At 44.1% G+C, this 5068-nt stretch overlaps 1 non-coding gene across 1 annotated transcript; it reads right to left on the bottom strand.

The window, feature by feature from the left end:
* Nucleotides 1-213: 213 nt before the first annotated feature.
* LOC138430679 (5S ribosomal RNA) lies at nucleotides 214-332 on the bottom strand. Its single transcript, XR_011253355.1, has one exon. It is a non-coding gene; the product is annotated as a 5S ribosomal RNA (ribosomal RNA).
* Between the last annotated feature and the right edge of the window lie 4736 nt (nucleotides 333-5068).

Here is a 5068-nt window from a genome sequence, read left to right as displayed (position 1 = left end):
CCGAAAGCCGAGGGGCTCGCGGGCCGCGCGGAGGCAACCCAGGTCTGCAGCGGGAGTCGGGGCCCCGGCCAGCCAACCTGAGAGGGGCTGGAAGGCAGGCGGCGGCTCTGAGCGCGGTGGGGTGCCAGGGGCCAGCGGCTGGTGCGGCTTGCGGTGCGGCTGGGGCCGGGGGCTAAAGGAGAGGGGAGGCAGGGCAAAACAGAAACAACAAAAAGCCTACAGCACCCGGTATTCCCAGGCGGTCTCCCATCCAAGTACTAACCGGGCCCGACCCTGCTTAGCTTCCGAGATCAGACGAGATCGGGCGCGTTCAGGGTGGTATGGCCGTAGACGGAGGCGGCTGCCGCCAGGCGCCCTAAGAGCCCTGCGCTGCGCCTGCCTTTCGCTCTGACCTGCCGCCCGGGCCAGCCGGCGGCCGCAGCTCTCCAGCTCTCCACGGAGCGCGCGCTGCACTTGAGCTGCACCACCAGCGACCGGACTCCCGGCGGCCGGGTGGCTGGGCGACCCCACCCTCTCCCCGCACACCGCCACCTCCGGCCAGCACCCTCCTGGCCCTGCCCGGAGGACCGGCCTTCTGGGACCTTCGTTTGGCCGGTCAGGCGTGCATTGGGGGGCTAGGGGGTAGGGTGAGGGGCGCGGAGGTCTCGGTGCTCTCCTACCCTGGCCTCGTCAGGCCCACCCCCTCTCGGTGCCACCCCCTACCCGCGCTATCCCATTTGCTGCTCAGGGCCACGTGGCACCGGAGATGTCTGCCTTTGGGACCGCAGCTGCCCGTGGCCCGTGGTCTTCTGAGCCTCCTGCAGGCCTAGACGCAGCCCAGCCGGGGCCCTGAGCGCCCATCCTGCCTAGCACCTGCCAGGCATCCTGCCTGAGGCTTCCCTTGCCCCCACGCTGTCCCCTCTGATCTCGGAAGCTAAGCAGGGTCGGGCCTGGTTAGTATTTAAATGGGAGACCCACTGGGAGTTATGAGCTCCCGACCTTTGCACAAAGTAGATGACAAGCCAACATATAGGTGATGAAAAATCTGTAGTGAAAAGTTAAATTAGATCTAAGTTCAAAGATTTATGGAGTAAAAGCAAGTCTTTCACATTAGCTTTTTTCCCCCATTAACTTCCATAATGCTTTTCCATTAGCATAATGCTTTCTTTTTATTTCTTCTGTTTCGTTGTCTATATCCATCTCTGCACCATAATGTTCTCTGCTTTATTATCTTCCCATAACGCTGATATAGGAGATAGATGGACTCCAGGTTAGACATTTACAACTAGCCTGTTTACATTTCCTCAGACAAGAGCTAGGTGGGCTCCAGTTGAGTCATTTACAATCAGCCTCCTGTTTGCCCTCTGAAATGGAAGTAACAACAGAAAGAGGGTAAATAGCCAGTGTTTGTCTCTTATAAACACTTTGATAGTCATGGCAAGTACAAAGAGGGACAAAATTCTGCTTGAATAGAGGATTAAGTGATCTCCCCTCCCCTCACCCCCTTTTGGGACAAGATCATGCGTAGAAAGGCTCCTTCTGGGTCAAAAGTCAGGCGACAATGTCAGGCCATAGTGAGTCTTGCTTCTTCCAGAAGCCTCCTCTTCAAGATCCATCTTAGCTGAGGGGTGTGTGCACACCAGGGGAGAGTCCCAGGATAGGTCAGATGTGAAAAAAGAAACCAGAAATTTGACAGAAAGGAAAACAAAGACCCAGAAAAACTGGCCTATAGAAATGATTTAGCCATCTCTTTATTGAGCTCCTTCTCACCAGGGAGGCACCCATAACCTTTCTCTCCTGGTGTGTATCTCTGTTTTGCTTCTGACTTAACTAAACCAACTGTTTTTCTATGTTCTTTCCCACGTGTTGCTGTGCTATGTCTCTAATAATAAACTTTGTACCTGCACTTACAGTTTCTGCCTCCATGGAAAATTAGCTTCTAGCCTCTAGCAGTTGCTCGCCTGGTGGCTAGGATTCCTGGTTTTAGTTCAGCTACCCAGGTTCAGTTCCTGGGCAGGGAATTAGATCTCACTTCATGCCACCACTCACTGCTGCCTTGCTGAGATCTACTCACTTTTTATCAAAATTTAATCTATATCATATGAATTTTTGCGACTAATTTGTAACTTTTAGAAAAAGGACTTCTTGGGTATTAACATACTGGTATTTCCATAAAGAGGAAATACTTCTTCCCTAAAACTGCGTTAAGAAAATTTGAACTTAAGAAAATATGTTTTGATGTAGCAGAATTATTGTTTCATCTTTACAAACCAGCATTTGTTAAATACTTAACTGCTAATAACTGTTTAGGATTCCCTGGTGGCTCAAGTGGTAAAGAATCCACCTGCAATGCAGGAGACCTGGGTTCGCTCCCTGGATTGGAAAGATCCCCTGGAGAAGAGAATGGCTATCCACTCTAGTATTTTGGCCTGGAGAACTCCATGGACTGTGTCATCCGTGCGTTCTCAGAGTCGGATATGACTGAGAGACTTTCACTATTCACTAATAACTGTTCAGCCTGAAATAAGAACTTTCAAAAATCTTTGGACACAGATGCTCTATGTCCCCTCTGCAATTAATATTTTGCATGTACTTTTAGGTTATATTTACACAATAGGCACAGAACTCTTTTATTATGCATTTTATTTTCATATAAATTAACATCCTAGAAAAATTAAAATAGAAACACTAAATACAGTATTGCACATAGCAATCTCTGTTAAATGCCCCATTATATCATCAAAGTTCATATACACATGGAGGGACTGAAGGAGACAGGAAGATGGCAGAACAGCAACCCGAGAGCCACTACTATGTCTGTGCACATCAACTACAGACTGAAAGGTAAGGACAGTATTTTACACAAATAGAAACATAGTTACAATTCAGTTTCTTTGTAAGTTGCTTCCATAATTGGTTTGCAATAGCAACACATTCTCCCCTTTATTCATAGCCATACCCCAGGACATATCATTTTTAAAAATCTATTAATGTTAGACAAAGCCATCACAATGCTTCAGGAGTGACTTAAAGAAAACCCCAATCAAGTCACAATACTCAGGCAGGTGGGTTTAATGAACAAGTCCTAGGTAGATATCAATCCATCTAAAAGTTACTCTTTTTTTTTTGCCAACAGTCCATGTTTGGCCATTTTATGAGGATCATTTAAAAGTACTGTGTCATTTTCTTTGAGAAGGGCAATGGTAAAAGTTACCGAGAGGCACAACTGTGGTTTAATTGACTTTTGCTGCTGACTATCTTTATATAGGTCCTAAAGGACATGGTTGATAAAGGCCCTCATTTAACTTAAAATTATGATTCCTGCCTATATTAAATGATGTATAGAAAGGGTTTTACTTCTGATATTTTTTTTTCTATTCATTGTGTGATTAGTAAAAAAAAAAAAAAAAAGGATAATCTTCTTTCACAAATATGTAGTTACAGAGACCTACCCAAGAGCTGGGAAAGCCTTATCTATGACACATATAAATGGTACCTCAATTTTAAAATAGAAAATTTATATGTAGATGTGAAACTGATACAAACAAGTCACTAGAAATATCATGTTAACCATAAATCTAAATGCAGTGACGTGGAGTACTGGTCGTCAGGAGAAAGAGCGTTTCGCTGTGACAGGGAATAGTCTCACAACAGTAAGTTGGAGGTTACTGTTTAGCATGTTCAGAATTAATGCAGATACTGCCTCTTACACATGCTGTTTTGGTCTATTGGTAAAATACCAGAAACTTTCAAAAAGAAAAGGTGTCACATTCTCCACTGGCCTACTGCTTTTGCATTTTTATATGAATACAGTGTAGAATTCACCAACCAGTAAACTGGAAAACATAAAGATTATGCAAGAAGCCAAGAAGAAAGGTGATCAAAATGATGAGCTTCCTTCCTGCCCTCAGGCGGGCTGAATTCTGTGGAAGCAGCTGCAGTGACTCATTTTTGTTCTGCTTTTCACTGGTCAGGTTTTCATGCTTATTTTTGCTTTCTGAAATAAATGCACCAGGTAAGAGAAATAGTTAGAAGGTATAACTTTAAAGAATGTATGGAGTTTAGAATAGTATTTTCATTTGCATCAAATTCTTTGAGAAAAGGTTAAAGACCCACAAGCTCATAAATGAAAAAAGATAAAAGTAAAATCTATTTATCTCAGAATTGTTATTAATGTTTTTGAGGGAAAAAAGGGTTTAAATTTAGCTTCTAATCGATGTGAAAGAGTATCAGCTCATCTTTCTCATTTTCAGTCTTATGTGCAAACACATAAATATGAAAATTCAACCTTCATCTCATTGTTGCTGCTAAATCACTTCAGTCGTGTCCAACTCTGTGTGACCCCATAGACGGCAGCCCACCAAGCTCCCCCGTCCCTGGGATTCTCCAGGCAAGAACACTAGAGTGGGTTGCCATTTCCTTCTCCAATGCATGAAAGTGAAAAGTGAAAGGGAAGTTGCTCGGTCGTGTCCGACTCTTCGAGACCGCATGGACTGCAGCCTACCGGGCTCCTCTGTCCATGGGATTTTCCAGGCAAGAATACTGGAGTGGGGTGCCATCGCCTTCTCCATCATCTCATTGTTAATGTGATTTAATTCTCATCTATGACTCAGATGGTAAAGAATCTGCCCACAATGTGGGAGACCTGGGTTTGATCCCTGGGTCAGGAAGATCCCCTGGAGAATGGAATGGTGACCCATTCCAGTATGCTTGCCTGGGGAATTCCATGGATAGAGGAGCTTGGCAGGGTATAGTCCATGGGGTTGAAAAGAGTTAGACACAATTGAGTACTAACACACTTTCATCTCATTGTTAATGTGATTTAATTCTCTTCTATCCTTATAACAGCATAATTGTGGTTAGTAAATAACTATTCCTTCTCATTCTATACATGTACTTGAAGATTTACTTTCATCAAAAAGACAGAACATAAACCAAACCATAATATAATACTTGTTGTTCAATAAGATTTTGATACAGAGAAACGGAAGGGAAAATATCTTTTAAATGCAGATATAATTTCTAACTTTTTCTAAATAAAGCTGTTTAATTGTGGCCCAATTTGGGTTATTTGAGTATCTTCCATTTA

Source organism: Ovis canadensis, chromosome 25 (genome assembly GCF_042477335.2).
Source record: "Ovis canadensis isolate MfBH-ARS-UI-01 breed Bighorn chromosome 25, ARS-UI_OviCan_v2, whole genome shotgun sequence".
NCBI classification, from domain to species: domain Eukaryota; kingdom Metazoa; phylum Chordata; class Mammalia; order Artiodactyla; family Bovidae; genus Ovis; species Ovis canadensis.
This window is presented reverse-complemented; position numbering and strand designations above follow the sequence as displayed.